Source organism: Sciurus carolinensis, chromosome 7, assembly GCF_902686445.1.
Source record: "Sciurus carolinensis chromosome 7, mSciCar1.2, whole genome shotgun sequence".
Lineage (NCBI taxonomy): Eukaryota > Metazoa > Chordata > Mammalia > Rodentia > Sciuridae > Sciurus > Sciurus carolinensis.
The window spans coordinates 130,763,765-130,780,558 of record NC_062219.1 but is presented as its reverse complement, the minus strand read 5'-3'; the positions used below and the strand labels follow the sequence as shown (position 1 = coordinate 130,780,558).

Here is a 16,794-nt window from a genome sequence, read left to right as displayed (position 1 = left end):
GGCTTTGAACTTGCCATCCTCCGGCCTCAGCCTCTCAAGCAGTTGGGATTACAGGTGTGTGCCACTGTGCCTGGCTTTGCTCAGCCCTTTCTATTATTCTCTCATTATATTTAAGGCTAGTCCATCACCTGAGAAGATCATGCCCACAACGCCTCAATTTTCTGTAACTTCCTCGTAATGCCAGGGCCATTCTGCCCAATGAAGGTCAATTTGACAATTCATGTGTCTGGGGGCTTCTGAGCCTAAGCCAGCATATTGCCTGTAAGTTTGATAAGTTCTTTTTAACCAGGTGAGGGGTATTCATTCTCCCCCTGTTGTAATGGTTGTATTTATCTAAGCATTTTGGCTCGCGTGCCCTCACCCCATAGGAACCTACCAAGACAGACCTGCAGTAGTGGTTCAGTCAAATGTCATTACTGTCATTTGGGTTCCAGACTGGTTCTTTCAAGAGTACTGCATTTCTCGGATCAGGGGAGCTTGGAGGGTCGGCCTGAGGGAGGATCTGGGATTCCTCCTTAGCCTTATTTAAGACAAGTCATCTCTGCAGGCATCATTATATTGCACAAAGCTTGTTTATCAGTCCAAGTGGGGCAGTGGGTTTCAAAAATGCTGCAAAGAGTCCCACTGACCTTTGGTGGGTCCTTGCAATAGGAGTTTAGAGTTTTTCCAACTTAACAAGTCAGGAGTAGAAAATGGGGTATAAATTCAAAAGTAGCCCACGGGTTGGCCTTGGGCATTTAGCCCTCCCGTCCAATACTCTTGCTTGGGGCAATGCCCTTCTCCGCTGGGGTGAGCCCTGCCCCTCCTGGTCTGATACCACTGGCTTTGGGAGGCACCTCCCCTGAGGTTGTGGGCACATCTGCCGAGTAGGAAGACCTTTTCCACTGGCAAAAGAAAAAGTCTTCAGAAAGTAGACACTGAGTCTACAGCTCCTTCAGGGTCTCCCACACAGCTGCCCCCGCCCACCCCATACAGATCCCGTCTTTAGCCTGTCAATGCCCCACTTCAGCATAGATACCTATGAGGCTACTCTTCAACCTGTGTCACAATCCAGGTGATCACAGGATGAGCACTTGTGTTTGGTTTTCAGCAATTTCAGCCTCACAGTGACAGGAAGTGAGGCTCCCTCGGGGTACACCAGAGGCCCTCAGGCCTTGGGGCTTGAGCTCCTCACCCTTTTCTTTCACACTGTCCAGCAATGCTAGAAGCTTATGTCATACATCCTTAGTTTCCCCAAAAGTTCCAAGTGTCATTCATGGAGTTACTTGGCTTCCTGACTCTTATAGATGGTTATCAGACTCTCTGTGCAGATATTTGCATATCTCTATAAACAGTCCACATCACGGACTACCAGTGTTCCCTTTATAACCAGAAATAGTTAAGTCTAGTCAGATCAGAGAGCCGATTCCAGAAGTCTCAAAACCAAGTCAGAAAGATTGTTATTCTATTTTCACTATTGGTATAAAAAATCTGTATTTGTCAGGGCTCTCCAGAGAAGCAAACCAATGAGACCTGTGGGACACGTACAGGGATTTCTTGAGTAATTGACTTGTAAGTGCTAAGCTAAGACCAAGAAAACTCATCTGCCCTCCACAAGCTGAAGAACCAGGAAAGAGTCGGGCATGGTGGGGCACCCTGTGACCCCAGCGCCTAGGAAGGCCAAGGCAGGAGGATGGCAAGTTCATCCTGACTCTCGCGATCTACGCCGTCTCGGCTCTCCACCCCTGCCCTGGACACACGGGTCTTCTTTATGCGTCATAGTGGTCCTTCTGCTACCATGTCACATAAGCAGGCCCATTCAGGATGGAGGCCTTTGTGCCCGACCTCTGACCTAGCAGGGGTGCGCTGATCTCTGGAAACCCTTTTCTGTTTTCGTTTCATGATTTCTTCCCCTGCTGGTGATCACTAGCGTGTGCTTCAGGGCCTGCTGGGAGCTCCATCTGCTACAGTTGAATCAGATGTGCTGCTGGGCTTCAGGCACTGCGCTCAGCACCTGACGCGTGCTTTAAACCTACGGGATTTTCTCCTTTTTTCCTTGCACCGGGTTCTCTCTCTACTGCCCAGATTGACCTCAAACTCCTGGGCCCAAGAGCTCCTCGTGCCTCAGCCTCTAGAGTAGCTGGGACCACAGGCATGTGCCATGGTGCCTGGTTTTACAGCAGCTTTCTAATTTACAAGGAGGAGACACTGGTTTTCATAATTGCAAAGGAATTACAATTGTGAAATCCATTGTATTTCAGTTTTTCAAATAGTTATGATCCCTTTTTTCCTGTGTAAAACAGTACAGGAAATAATTTTGTTAGGATCATTAGGTTCTAATAACACCCTCAAGAATCCGGTCTTAATAGACAAAGGCTATCATGGTTGATGTGAAAACGGGCAGCGCTATGCTTTTAAGTTGGGGTTCTAAATTCAAACCCTTGTTATGAAATTTGAACTCCTGCTCTTCTGAATTTTAAAATTCATCTTGGTGAGGACATTGAAAGGTCAGGGGAGACATGATGAGGGTATGAGTTACAATTCCAGAGAATAGGGACCCTTCTGTGGCAAACTAGCAGACACTGGATTTTGCATGTCTTTTTTTCTTTTTCTTTTCTTTTCTTTTCTTTTTTTTTTTTTTTTTTAATGATGTGCTACCGAGACTGGCTTGGCTTACACAGAAGGACTTCTAGGGCAAAGAGAAACTGTGTCCCAGAGGGGGCTTGAGGTCTCCAAAGATGGAGCAGACCTCTTGTTAAACCTTTCCATATTCCTGACCACACCACAGGAAGGAATTTAATGAGTCAGGTTAAAATGAAGAAGGGGATGTTTATTCCAAAGCAAAGTACACACCCAGGGCTGAGCGTGGGGGATCCCAAAAGCTTAGCACCATGCCCAGATAGGTTGTGATCTACACTGGTGAGAGGAGTTCAAAATGACAAGGTGTTGACCATGCACGAGGATCTCTGGAATTGGAGACAAAATCCTAAATGAGATTTCACCAAATCAAATCCAGCCATATCTTACAAGAATAATCTATTATGGCCACATAAAGCTTGTTTTATACTGTAAGGTTGGTTAACATAAAAATAAATGTTTTACCACATTAAACAATTAAAATTATATATACATATCAGTGTATGCAAAAAGTCTATGAACCCCTATTCATAATATAGCATGCAAACTGAGAATAAAATGAACTTCTATGTAGCCAGGCACAGTGGTACATGCCCTTGGTCTCAGCTATTCTGGAGGGTCACCTGAGTCCAAGAGTTCTACACTAGCCTGTCTGTTGCCCTTGTTATGAAATTTCATCTGTTTTGTTTTCAAAAAACAAAACATATCTTATTCCATTAAGTCAAGGATACTGGGTGGGGGAGCTGCAGTTGACTTATACTTGTTAGTGAGACAATAAAATACTTGTTAGTAAGACTTTAAAATCTTCCTCCTCTTGAGGCAAGGGACAAGATGGACTGTCCACTATTGTGGAGAGCAGTGGCTGGGACCATGGTCTTTGACTGCCTCAGAGCTGTGGCTGCCCTCTGCCCTGGGAACTTTCTGTACAAAGATGCAGGAAATTGCCCAGGAGCCGTGGTAGTGCCCAGCTGAGGAAGTTCTGTGCAAAGGCAGGGAACAACAGTATTCTTGACCTTGAGCTCGGGCACCAGCTTCCAGGGACAGAATCTTCAGCATAATAAGCTGATCTTCCAAGTGCTGTGACCGTCAAGCCTGGCTGCTTTGCAGAAACTTTCCCACAAGTAGCCTTTAGATGATGAAACCTGTATAATAAACATGCTGTGCTAGCTCTGGGTCACTGCCCTCTATCAGAGGTCAGTGTTCCAGCTGGTCCCAACTTCTTTTTGTACACATCTGTGTGTCTTTCTTAGTCCCCCATTGCCCTACATTGGTTTCTAGGGTTGGGTCAGGCAGGGTGCAGCATACTGTCGTAACCTCGTTCAGCATTGTGCTGGTGGCTCTGAGCATTGGGATAAGGCAGGAGAAAGAGAGGAGCAGAAAAACCAGGGAGAAAGAAGCAAAATCACTACTAATACACTTGACATGGTTGCATGCATACGCCCAAACTATTCACAGCTAGCATCAATGAGTACATTTAACAACTTATTGTACATAGAGTAGGTATGTAAGAAGTTTGTCTCTACACTCACAATAGTTAGGAATGAGATTTTAAAAGAAATGCCATCTGCAAACATCAAATATAGATATTTATTTTTATGTTAAAAATACTTTTATATAAAAAATTACCAAACATTGCTAAGAAAAATTGAAGACCTAAAACAGAGGAACATACCAAGATTCTGACCAGAAAGATTCAATGTCACTAAAATGTCAGTTTCCCAGAACTGACTGACGGAGTCTGTGTAACCACAAACAAAACTGTGGCAGAATTTTATTTTCAGGGAGGCTAAAAGGGCCAGAAAGTGAAGGTTAGCTGTAAAACTTACATTGGAATAACAATTTTTAAAATTCCAGTAGCTGAAGAAATCTGAAGAAGGAAAAGCAAAACTGTAGTTGCTTTATTAGCAGGTATTATGATTTTAAAGTTATAGAAATTAAAAGTGTGGTATTGGTGGAAAAGTAGATGTGTAAACTAATCAGACAGAACAGAAAGCGCTCACCTGTACACATACACACAGTTTTCTGTTTCTTGACAAAGGAGAAATTGCAATTCGGTGCAGAAAGGTTTAATGTCTCAATAAATAAAAGCTGGGGAGTCACATCCTCTCTCACAGCATGTATAAACTACAGATTACAGATGTTAATATTCAGCGATAAAGGTTCCAGAAGAAAACAGGCAGAGACAATTATTTCTGATATAGGATGCAGAAAACAATAACCATAAAGACTTATAAATTGGACTTCATTAAACTTTGAGACTTCAAAATGTTAAATTAGGAGACCCAAAGCCATTCAACAAACAGGTGTTCACAATGCATGCATACATATCCAAAGTGTATTCGCAATATTTAACAAACCCCTACAAATCAACAAAACACTGACAACCGTCTCAATTTTTTAAATGGAAAGAAATACATGGAATGGTGCAAACTATTAGTTATGAAAAATGGCAATTAAATCACAAAGAGCTACCTCTACCTCCTTCTAAAGTCAGTGATTGATAGCTTCACGTGCTGCACTGAGGTGCCTGTACGCCTGGTGGAGTAACCTGGAACATCTGTTCTGGAAAATGTTCTGATTTAGCAGAGTCCAGGAAAGCTGCATAGCCTGTGTCCTGTGACTCAGCACTACCATCTGTCCATCATGTACCTGCCTGATAAAGGAGTGCTCATGTCACCTGAAGCCGTGCACAAGTGCAGGACAGTGCTTTTCATGACAGGCCCAAGCTGGAGCCCCTTCAAAGGCTCTAGGACACCAGAATGGGTGAGTAAGATGTACTCTAGCTGTGAAATGGGAGTTAGTGAAAAGAAACAGTCATTTTTATAAGTAGAAAATTGATGAATCTGAAAGATGATTTGGATGAAAAGAGACAGGAATGATTCTATTTGATTCAGTGTACATGAAGTTTAAAAAGATAAAAATGACAGTGGCCACCTTTGGGAAGGGTAAGAGGAGAGCACATGTGTGTTTCGGTCAGGACTGTCATGCGCGATAGAACCTCGTAATGTTCCACAGGCGGTTCACTTAGGGTTTGCCAGCTTCATGCAACATGGCCACAGAGCGGATGGGTGAAAACTGAAAAAATAAAAGATATTTGAGTGTCCAATCTGAAATGATCCCGACTCATGCTGTTTTCAAGCACAGGAAATTTCTCGTGGCAGCAAGAAGCTTTGGATCATTGAACCTGAATGGTTGGTTGCACAGTTCGTATCCTTAGGAGCCATGTATAAACTTTTCCTTTATCACTTAATGTTTTCATTCTTCCTGACATAGGAAAGTTTGTGTTAGTTTCCTCACTGTCTTTTTAAAATTATTTTTCCTTTGTATAATTATTTTTGAAATGGGCAAAATAAGACAAAGGATTTTTTAAAAATGTTTTTGGAACTATAACATGAAAAAAATAAAAAAGACTATTTTAAAGGAAGGGGTGAGACAAAAAGCCAGCCTGAGGGCAGGCTTAAGTAGCCTCAGGTGGAGAGCCTCAGCCAAGACCCACGGGTCCGTGGTGCAGTCTGGGGCTCACAGCTGTGTCCCCTTTCCATGCCCTTTGGCTTTCACATTGCTACTTGGTACAACTCAAGCTACACTCTTAGGTCCATAGTGCCTTTTGTACAGGGCCCTGCATAAACTTATCACCATCATGGACCAGACTTTCGAAAATCCTCTGCCTGTACACTTGGTGCCTTTGTAGCTTCCAGTGAGTCCTCGAGGGAAAACAAGAAAATCACTGCCTCATTTAGTATGAACGCCATGTTGCTGAAGGCATCTGCAAATCAGGCCTGCAGTGTACTTCAGCCTGCTTAGCAGGCAGGAGGCCCTGGGTTCCAACTCCACCACTGCTGAGTAAATAAATAAAACCTAAAAATAAGAGAAGCCCGGGTAAGAGTATTTTTAATACTCTTCCTAATTCTCTCTGTTTCTGCCTTCACTTAGATTCTGGCAGGAGCAGTCTTTGCTGCCAGCACTTTGAATTGTATAAGAAACTTCTCTTATTTTTCACAGTTTTTGTTGTTTGCAGCTTCAGGAATAGTCTCAGGGTTTGGTTAGCCATTTAACCGTGCAGCAAAATAAGAAATGATATCTTAAACAAAATTGAACTTTAGTAACAGCTATTGATTATGTGTGACTTACATGCACATATATATACTGCAGTAAAATAAAATACAGTGTTAGTTAATTTTAGTTTGTTATTCATATGAATGGTTGCAGGTCTCCCGCCAGCCGTGCTGGAGCTGGGTGCTGCTTAGTCCTGCCGGCGTGAAGGGCCCTGGCCCCCTACCTTAAGGCAGAGCCTTAGGCAGGAGACGGGGACTCCAGGAACCCCACCTACCTGAGGAAGGAAGGAAGCGACGCTCTTGGTGTTGACGTCGCAGGAAAAGAGCCGCTTCTTTTGCGAAGGCTAGGTACGGACACCAGGACTCCACTAACCCTGGCGAACGTCCAGAGAACGCGTGGCTGCGGGGTCCTATCGGTTCCTTTCATGTGATTTTTTAAGGAATCAAAAGCCTTAGCCCTTGAAACCCTAGGAAAGAGCTCTCGAAGGCTAGAAAAGTAAAGTGTCAAAAAGCCTAGTGAGACCTTTTTAGAGTAGAGCCCCACACTTGCCCCTTGGACCACTGTCAGTTTTAGAATCGATACAATTATAACTTTTGATTGATTTTACTGTTAAATCAGCATGTTCGTTGAAAAATCACTAGGCGTCCGTCTGCAGGAATATTCGAAAGCTACGAAAGAAATCATACAAGCCCAGAAATGTGGAAAAGGAGACTTCCTGGGGCTGCAGGCCTTCTTCAATTTGTCTACACCAGTGGGCCGACCTGGGGCGACCGTGCACTCCCGGGCGGGATTTGAGGGACTCAACCTGCGGTGGGGCCGGGCCAGCCGACGCCGGCCATGGGGCTCTGGGCTGCTGGAAGCAACGGATCCTGCGTTCCGCGTCGGGAGAGGCTTGCAGCGTGCCAGGCGCGGCCAGGAGCCTCCGGGGGTGGAAGCGCCCGACTCCAGCCCGCGGGCGGTCTAACTCGGCCTGGAACCACTGACTCCGCGGTTTCTGACCCGAGTCTGGAGGCGAGTTTGGACCCGGCGGAGGTCAGTGGATACGGCTTAGAAGGTCTCTTCTGGAAAGGTGGAGAAAGAGAAGATCTTATTTTTATTTACAGAAACAAACGTCAATGATTGACGTGCCACTTTCTCTAACACCCGGACTCCTCTGCCCGGCCGGTTAGCTCAGCAGGCTAGAGCGCGGTGCTAATAACGCCGAGGTCGCGGGTTCGAGCCCCGTACGGGCCAGGCAGCGGGACTTTTTGATCACGGGCTCCAAGTTTGAGCTTTCTATCCTCCAACGAGGACTATTGAGAAGCAACGAAGAAAGGCAACTCAAAGTTTTAGGGAAAGTTTACTGAGGCGATTGGGCGAGCGGGAGCCTCGCGCCGGTCTCCCCGCAGCCGCCGACTGGGCGGAAAGCGGGACCCGGGAGTCGCGCGGCGCGTGCCGTACTCGCAGCCCCGAGGGCGCGGCGACACTTCCGCCTCCCGCGCCGCGGAGAGGGGCTCTCCGCCGGCCCCTGCCTCTCCGCCCTCCCGCGGTTCCGCCCTTCCCTCTTTCTCTCTCTCTCAAAAAAGAAAAGGAAACGGCGAGGGTAAGAACGAGGTCTCTCCTTTTTCCCACTCGCAGATCGCGACCTGACAGCGAGGAGCAAGACCAAGCGGCGCGCCCCACCGCCCTCGGGCCTGGGGGGCGGCCTGACTGACAGCCTTGCGGAAGCCAGCGCGAGGCAGTGCGGGTGGAAGACACGCCCTCCTTCTGCTGACTGACACTCACTGACACGAAGACACGCCCTCCTTCCGCTGACTGACATTTGTGCGGACGCGAGCGCGAGGTCCTGCGGGTGGAAGACACGCCCTCCTTCTGCTGACTGACACTCACGCTGACACTAAGACACGCCCTCCTTCCGCTGACTGACGTTCGTGCAGACGCGTGCGCGAGGCCGTACGGGTGAAGGACACGCCCTCCTTCTGCTGACTGACACTCACGCTGACACGAGGCACGCCCTCCTTCCGCTGACTGACATTTGTGCGGACGCGTGTGCGAGGCCCTGCGGGTGGAAGACACGCCCTCCTTGTCCTCTGCTGCTGCTTCGCCTTCCCCAGGGGTCTTAGTGACACGACGACGAAACGCGTCAGGAGGTGGCCTGCCCCCTACTTTTGAAGCCTTAGGCTCGAGATCAAAAACCATTTTTAATAAACAGCAATCGGAAGGAAAAGAAGCCAGCGAGCCAGCCAGGAGTCGAACCTAGAATCTTCTGATCCGTAGTCAGACGCGTTATCCATTGCGCCACTGGCCCACGCCTGCCGGGCCTCCTAATTACCACCCCTGCGAGTCCTGCCCGGCGCTGCAGCGCCCGAAAGAAAGATGACAGCACCAAAAACCGCGCGGGGAGAGACGGGAGAAACAGCAAAGCCCAACAGTACTAGAAAGCGCGGTTCATTTTTATTTTTATTTTTGGCATAATATACATTCACATAAAATATCTATTGAAAACAATGGCCGATTTTCATCTTTGAGACATTGGTTATGTGATGAGTGAATGCCAATTCCTTCAAAATGGTTTTTGTGAGCCTGCTCTCTCTTTTTTTGTGCCTGATTTTGAGCTCTTCATTACTTTTTTCAGATCACATTTGCCCACACTGGAATTCATTTTTTATGTGCTTAGCATGGGCGCTGCTGATGTAGATGGATCTGTAATAAGCGACCCATATTATTTTAAAATATCGTGTTTTGCGGTAATTTCGGGAGACAAGAATCATAATATTTTCTTCCTGTTGTTTAAAAAAGGCCAAAAATGTGATCACTCACCATGGGGCACTTTACTGTAAAATGGTATTGTAGCTCAATAGAGCCATTGAGGCACTCAGACATTTTTTTTTAAATGTAGTAAGAACAGTACGACTAAGCAGAACAAATTTTAAAAGAACACAATCCAATAGACATACACATTTTATTCCTAAAACTTGCGTAGCTGCTGCAAGTTGACCAAAACGGCTGGAAGCGTACGCGGGAGGGGCTCGTCTGCGACCCGGCATAACAGCAAAGGGGCCTTTGAGCTTCCGGAAGCCCCGGGAAGGGGCCTGCGCCATCCGCAATCAGCCACCGGCGCGGGTATTCGGAGGTGTAGGCCAACGGATTTGGGTGCAGAGAAAACGCAACCGCTGTGAGCAGGATTTGAACCTGCGCGGGGACACCCCATTGGATTTCGAGTCCAACGCCTTAACCACTCGGCCATCACAGCCCCTGGCGACCTGCACTCCACCTGTTAGACTGAAGACGGTAAGGACCCACCTGCAGCTCACAGGACGCTCTCGCCCAGTCCCGCGCACCCTAGGTCTCAGCCAGCAACGCCCCCGCGACGCCGGCCGCCACGCCAGCAAGAACAGCAGTCCGACCTTCTCCAGCACTGGCCATCTCTTCTGTGGGCCTGCCGCGTGTCAGGCACGTGAAGATGACCGTCGCAAAACAGGCGTGGACCCTGCTCTGACCGCACCCGGCATCTGTGGTAGACAAGCCCACTGTGGGAGCCGGAGCCGCCGGAGGACGAGCTGAACGCAGTCGCCTCTGCAGCGCGGGGAGCCTGCAGCCGGGGTCCGAGTGTCAGGCAGAGGCAGCCCCGCCGCTGCCGCTCCACCTCCTGCAGGCTCTTCTGCATTCGCTCTTGAGACTCGCACTTGAGGCAGTCTCTTACTCCTGCCTCTCTCACTCCCTCAGGTTTCCACCCAGGTTTCTGCATTGGTCGCCTTTTGTCATCTGTGTACTTCCCTCTCCCTTTCGACCAAGAGCTCCTGGGATGTGAATTAGTGTCTTCATCTTCACTGGTCTTTGCTTTCTGACACGCTAGGCATGGGGGAACCTGCCTGGTGCACAATGCAGCTTTGTTACTTGAACATGCATCTGTTGCTGGAACAAAGCTCCACAGCAATCATCTTTTCTCTGTTTCTGCCTCCGACCCAGGCCCTCTCTTCTCCCTCCCTGGCACCGCCAGAGTTACTGCTCAGCCTCACTCGCAGCCCCTGCAGTCTTCTCCGGCACATCCTCCGCTGGCCAGCTGATTCTGGCCAGAGAAAGCACACAATTGACTGAGCGGTCTCATTTTAAATGCAGGACAGTGTCTCAAACAGTCCTCAGGGCTGCCATTCCATGGTACCCTAAGACACCAGACCATCCCACCGCATTCTGCTGAGTCCCCTTCATGACCTTCCTAGGCTCAAAGCCCGACCCCTCCTCCCTCGTCTTCATGTTCAATTCATGATTTTGCTCCCCACTTCACTGAGAAAAGTAAAGCAATCAAAAGTGGTTTCTACAAACATCTGTCACCACCCCGACCCGCCTCATCCTCTGTACAGCTGCTGTGGCCTGTGCTCTTGCAAGTGCTGAAGCTGTTTCCCAGTCACCTGGTTGGCACAGCAGTAGCTTGCAGTTCTCCTTTGCCACCTGACTTTAGGGTAACAATGCCCATTGTTAGTGATGCACATTTAAGGTTCTTCAACAGCTTTTTGTGATCTGAGGGCTCATTTCATTTAGTGCTAATATTCCACGGTATGCATATGCCACAATGTATCCATTTGCCTACTGAAGGACAGCTGTTGGCAATTATAAAGCTGATATCAACATCTGTTGCAGGCATTTGCGCAGCTGGGTTTTCAGCTCCTTTGGATAGAGGCCAAGGAGTGTGATTGCTGGATGGTATGGCAAGTGTGTTTTAGCGTTGTAAGAAACTATTTAACTATCTTCCAAAGTGGCTCTAACATCTTGCAACCCCCCCACTCCCCTCCTGCAATCAATGAGCCACCAGTGTTCCACATCCCTGCCAGCAATGTGTTGTTCTGGACTTTGGCCATCCTGATGGGTGCATAGTGGTATCCCACTGTTTCATTTTGCATCTCCTTGATGACGTGTGATAGTCACATGTTAATTTGCATTTTGTATCTCACTTTAATGAGGTGTCTGTTAAGATTTTGACCCCTTTTAGTTCGTTTGTCTGTGTTCCTACCATTGTGTTTTTAAAGTTCTTTGTACATTTTGAACAACAGTCTTTTGTTGCTTGTCTTCTGTGGCTTGTCTTCTCACTTGATGTTTTAGCAGAGGAGAAATTTTAAAAGTTAACGAACTCATCAATTATTTCACCACAAGTCATGCCATGAAGATTATTTCCTATTATCTTCTAGGATTTCTGTAGTTTTGCCTTTTACACTTAGATCTGTGATCTGTCTTGAGTTATTTTTGTGAGTGGCAAGATCTATGTCTAGATTCATTTATTTTTGCATGTGGATGTCCAGATTTTCCAGACAAATGGCCTTTGCCTCATTGTGTGGCCTTTGCTCCTTTGCCAAAGACCAGCTTTCTGCTTCTGCAGGTTTGTTTCTGGGTTCTCTCTTCTGCTGCACTCATCTGTGTCCAGCACCCCTTCTCTTCCCTTGCCCATTTCTTCTCAGTCTCCATTGCTCTCCCGTCCTCCCCAGGATGGCTGTACTCTTATTTTAATGTGTGTGATCACCCCCTTATCCACTTCAGGCCTTTTCTTCAATATCATCTTAGCAGTGAACTATACCCCAAATACTACATTAAAAATGGGAAACTCCACCTATTCCAGTATTTTTCCTCCCCATTCTTTGATTTTTTTCTCCATACCACTTATAATCATCTTTTAAACACATTATGTAAGTTATCTATTTTGAGTATCATTGGTCTCCACTATGAGAATGCAAACTCTGGGAAAACAGGGACTGTGTTTAATGCTAGATCCCTGGAATTCAGACGTGTCTGGCAGATGGGTGACACTTTCTATTTGCTGAAAACACATGATCCTTTCTATACTTGCAGAGAGGTCATGGGGTAGAGGTGCAGGGTGCAGGCAGAGTCACTGAAGTGTGGAAGACAAGCACTCTTGGGAAGGGGGATGCTGCTTGCTACTGAGTCAAAGAACTTCCATCAAAGGACGCATGTAGCTGCTGCCACATTTCAGGGCACCGTTCGGAGGAAGCACTGCCTCTCCATCTGCAGAGTATCTTGACACTGGACTTCCTCTCTCTCTCTCTATGAGGTCAAACTCATCTTCATATGGTGTGCTTAGCCTCACTCTCTACCAGTGTCTTTTTGTAGATTCTTTCTTCTCCCAGAAAACTACAATAGAGAGGAACACTTTAGTCTCAGACACATGTGGGTACAAGGATTTGGTCGGAATTTCTACAACTCGTGTGACCTTGGGCAAGGTATTTAACTTCTTTAGCCTTTCCACTTCTCAGCAATGCATCTGTAAGACAGGTAAATAATTGTAAATAACAATTGCACTTATTGCTGAAGCTTTCTTTGTTAGTTCATTTATGAAAAATTATTAATTAATATAGTTATTAGTATTAATTAATATTATTAATTAAACAATTGATTTAATAGCTAGTACTAAGTGGTAGTTCTTAGTATAGTTCTGGTGACTTTCCCATTATCAGTTTCAACAGCATGATTTGTAAACTGAGATATGGGTTTTGGGAATTTGAAAGTACACCCATGTCCAACAGAATACTAAAGAAGAGCAAGTGCTGGGGAGTCAGGAGGGCTCGTTTGAATCACATCTCACACACCAGCTCCACCCTTAGGTGAGGTCAGTTACCCTGCAAGCCTCCAGGTCTCAAATTAGGAAAATAAAATTTTCCTCAGAGAGTCATGGTAAGGGTTGTTTTATTTCCAGCTTGAATCCAGTAAGTGCCTAGTATGTTGTAGGCACTGTGGATTCATTGATGAACAAGAACAGACGCTGCCCCTGCCCCACTGCGACTTACATTCCAGAGAGATGGACAGAAATCTGGTAATCGCACTGATACTTGCAGGCCGCGCAAGGGAAGGGAGCCCGTGGTGCCACCAGGGGGTTTAAGGAAGCAATTTCTCAAGAATAGATGCTGGGATCTAATCAAGAGCAAGAGGTAAGCAGGCAAAGGCAAGGGTCGTGTGTTTCAGCTGGAGGGGGCTCCTTTGCAAAGCTGCCTGGACAGAAGGAGAGCTGTCCGAGCGACCCGCACCCGCGGCGGGGAGCAGCCTGCGGGACTCGGCCGCGGGCGGACAGCAGGCGCAGGGCGCTCAGCGGCGCGCAGAGGCCGGTTCACGCAGCCACACTCGAGTGCTGCGAGGCACGGCTCATACACGATGGGCGGTGTTCTCAGGCTCTTCCCTCGCTCCCGTCGAGATTCCCGGGATCTGATCTCCTGTGGCTTAAACTCTAAGGAGATGGATGGAGGATTCTCGGTACCAAAGGGTCACGAGTGCACTGATACCAGGGGCAGGGGCCTCGGCAAGTTGTGCTCCTGCTCCGCGTCTCGGATCGCATCTCCCACCCGGCGCGGTCACTATGCAGGAGCAGACGCCGAGCTTAGAGGAAGGCACAGGGCGGGCTGGGAGGCTGTCTCCACCCTCCTGCTGGTGGATGTCGTTTAAAACGCGTTCCTTTCCCTCTTTTTTTATTTCCGAGAAATCCTGAAAACATTAAACTGACTTCAGAAATGGCCGGGCACCTCCCTTCTCCCGGGACGGAGAGCCTTCTGCTGGGAGGCTCTCCGATCCGCGGGCGCAGCCGCGGGGTCCCCGGGACCTCGTGGGGGCCCCGCCGGGTGGCGTCCGGTCCCCACCCTGTCCCAGAGCGGACGAGCGGCGGAAGGACTGGGGGAGAACCCGGCGCGCGCCTCTGGTGCGGAAGCGCTGAGCTCGGGCGTCCGCAGGTGCAGCAGCGCGCTCTCCACGCGCTCGGCGCCGCCCGTTCCCTTAGCTTCTCGGTGAGGGGCTCGTTCCACCAGGGCATGTGCGTCTCTTCCCAGCTCGAGGTTGCAGGGTGTTGCCGAGTCCCGGACCACAGGAGGACCGCGTCGCTGGAACGCAGCAAAAGGAGCTGCCTTGCTGTTTCCGCCCGGTTTCGAACCGGGGACCTTTCGCGTGTTAGGCGAACGTGATGACCACTACACTACGGAAACGGCGTGCTGGCGACACTTCTTTGAGGGCAAATGAACATTGTTTGCTGCCCCGGGTTGGTCCAGATGCCTTGTCTTCCGGGCAGAAAAATCCCGGCTCACCGTGCTGCTGCTCCGTCGCGCCCTCCACTTGCTAGAGAAACGCATCCCTCGCCAGTGACGGGCGATCAGCAGCAGCGACGCGTGAACCCTGCGCAAGTCCCCCGGGTTCACCGCAGCCCCGGGCGAGGTGGCAAGGAGCTGGGAAGCCGAGTGCGGTGGCCTGGTCTTTGGGAGCAATTCAAAGATTCAGGCTCAGAACAGAAAGAAATCAGACCCGGGAAGCGCGAACGTAAGGAAATGGGAATGTGAGGGCCGAATCCGGGAAGAGTGTACTCTGAGGACGGGGGGCCATACTTGATCCGAAGGGGATGAGAGAAATCGGAGAGGTTAGGGGCTAACCTGTGATCCTTGGGATGTGGATGTCATCCACTGAAGAGTTTTTGTTTTTATCAGGTTGGAATGACACACATTAAAAAGCACAGGTCACTGAAAAAAATGTGAGATCAACTTGAGGGTTCAACTCATGAAACACCAAGATTCACATTGAAAAACTATAATTATTCAAAGCCACATTGAAATGGCTTAAGTCAAAGATAAGCACATCTTAAAAGCAGCTGGAGAGAAAGAATTACATTTTAGGTTAAAAATTTAAATTGAACAGTAAATACCAATTTATTGAATTGATATTTGAATAAATATTAATTTTTATTTAATAATATAAATTTGTTAATTTATATTACAGAAGGCAAAAGGAACAAAGAACAGGTGAGTCAAAAAGAAAACAAATGATACAATGATGGATTTAAATCCAATCATATAAATAATTGCATTAAATGTAAATGGGATAAGCCATTAAAAGAAAAAATATTGTCAGTCTAGGTAGTAAAATTAAAAAGAGAGAGAGAATGCAAGCTGAAAGTAACACAAATAGAAAAACTTTTTTTTTTTGAAAAGGAACATAAATAGGTTAAAAGTAGTGACAGGCTGTAAAAACACCATGAAAAAACTGGTGTAGATATATCAATATCAGACAGAGTAGACTGCACAGCCAAAGACCAGAGATAAAGAGGGATAGTATATAAGGACAAAATGATCAGCTCACTAGGAAGATATATTAATGTCATATGAAGCCAGTTGAGAATCTGAAACAACAAAGTAGAAAATAGCAACCCATAACCATGGTGAGTTCAAAGACCCCTCTGCCTAGCGGGTGAGCAACTGAAAGAAAAGAGCAAGTGCTGTTGGCTGTGGCCCTACCCAGGCATCCCACCTAAGGGGCTTCTGTAGCATCATGACCAATCCTGCAGAAGCACCACTTCAAGAGCACATGGGAAATTCATCCAAGTGGAACCAAAGAGCAAGACTCAATACAAAATAAGGGATTAAATCATTTTAAAAATGTGATTTCTGACAACAGAATTAGAGTAGAAATCAGAAACAAAAAGATAATTAGAAAATCCTGACATTGGATTGTTACCATTGTTACCATTGTTATGTAACAAGTACACTTCTAAATAACCCCCATATTAAAGTACCACGAAAACCAGAAAATATTTTGCACTGAGAGTGAAAATGCCGCGTGAAGTCAGAGCAGCACTTGGAAGGGAAGCCGGGGCCTAACCGTGGAGGAGGAGGAAGGAAGTTCACCACTAGGGAGCTGTTTTGTGTTGTGAGTCAGCATCTGAGTTGTGTTGAGAACCGGTCTAGACCACCCGTGTTGAAGCAGAGGCAGAACGAGGGGGTTATTTCAGATGGCGAGGAGATCACTGAGCGCTCAAGCAGGGACAGGGCAGAAGGCTGCCCCAGGCCTTACAGCAGGACTTGGTGAGGATTCGAGGTGGAGCGAAAGGAGGGGCGTCGGACTTCACCAGGGTTTCTAACAAGATCGTTGAGTTTGGGCTGCTGTGCTAGTGGTGACTACAGGAAAGCCAGGCAGAGAAGGACATATGGAGGTTTGGGGGAGACTTCCCTTAGGGACTGTTTTGGACTGCTCAGCTCCAGACAGGCAGACAAAATCGATACGCTGAAGGAAGAAATTCTGAGAGACCCAGGAATGATGGACTCCAAAGCTTGTGGTCAGTACAGACGTAAATGTCCGTCCTGGGCAACACTAGGTGCTTAGGGTGACCTCGTG

At 47.5% G+C, this 16,794-nt stretch overlaps 4 non-coding genes across 4 annotated transcripts; 1 reads left to right on the top strand and 3 right to left on the bottom strand.

Moving 5' to 3' along the window:
- Positions 1 to 7,831: 7,831 nt before the first annotated feature.
- On the top strand, positions 7,832 to 7,905 carry Trnai-aau (transfer RNA isoleucine (anticodon AAU)). Its single transcript has one exon. It is a non-coding gene; the product is annotated as a tRNA-Ile (tRNA).
- Positions 7,906 to 8,886: 981 nt separating this feature from the next.
- Trnar-acg (transfer RNA arginine (anticodon ACG)) lies at positions 8,887 to 8,959 on the bottom strand. The gene has a single exon. It is a non-coding gene; the product is annotated as a tRNA-Arg (tRNA).
- Positions 8,960 to 9,822: 863 nt separating this feature from the next.
- Trnas-cga (transfer RNA serine (anticodon CGA)) lies at positions 9,823 to 9,904 on the bottom strand. The gene has a single exon. It is a non-coding gene; the product is annotated as a tRNA-Ser (tRNA).
- A 4,644-nt stretch (positions 9,905 to 14,548) lies between these two features.
- On the bottom strand, positions 14,549 to 14,621 carry Trnav-aac (transfer RNA valine (anticodon AAC)). The gene has a single exon. It is a non-coding gene; the product is annotated as a tRNA-Val (tRNA).
- Between the last annotated feature and the right edge of the window lie 2,173 nt (positions 14,622 to 16,794).